Below are 702 nucleotides of genomic sequence, written 5' to 3' on the forward strand. Positions count from 1 at the left end.
TCACCCATTCCCTTTATCCAGAGATGCTGTTTGTCCGGCTGAGTTACTCCAGCATTTTGTGTCTATCTTCGGTATAAACCAGCATCTGCAGTTCCTTCCTACACATGATATATAGGATTTACCAGGATGGTTCTGCATGTGGTATAATCATATAGCCATATAACAATTACAGCACGGAAACAGGCCATCTCGACCCTTCTAGTCCGTGCCGAACACGTATTCTCCCCTAGTCCCATATACCTGCGCTCAGACCATAACCCTCCATTCCTTTCCCGTCCATATAACTATCCAATTTATTTTTAAATGATAAAAACGAACCTGCCTCCACCACCTTCACTGGAAGCTCATTCCACACAGCCACCACTCTCTGAGTAAAGAAGTTCCCCCTCATGTTACCCCTAAACTTCTGTCCCTTAATTCTCAAGTCATGTCCCCTTGTTTGAATCTTCCCTACTCTCAGTGGGAAAAGCTTATCCACGTCAACTCTGTCTATCCCTCTCATCATTTTAAAGACCTCTATCAAGTCCCCCCTTAACCTTCTGCGCTCCAAAGAATAAAGACCTAACTTGTTCAACCTTTCTCTGTAACTTAGTTGCTGAAACCCAGGCAACATTCTAGTAAATCTCCTCTGTACTCTCTCTATTTTGTTGACATCCTTCCTATAATTAGGCGACCAAAATTGTACCCCATACTCCAGAATTG

Source organism: Amblyraja radiata, chromosome 17 (genome assembly GCF_010909765.2).
Source record: "Amblyraja radiata isolate CabotCenter1 chromosome 17, sAmbRad1.1.pri, whole genome shotgun sequence".
Classification (NCBI taxonomy): domain Eukaryota; kingdom Metazoa; phylum Chordata; class Chondrichthyes; order Rajiformes; family Rajidae; genus Amblyraja; species Amblyraja radiata.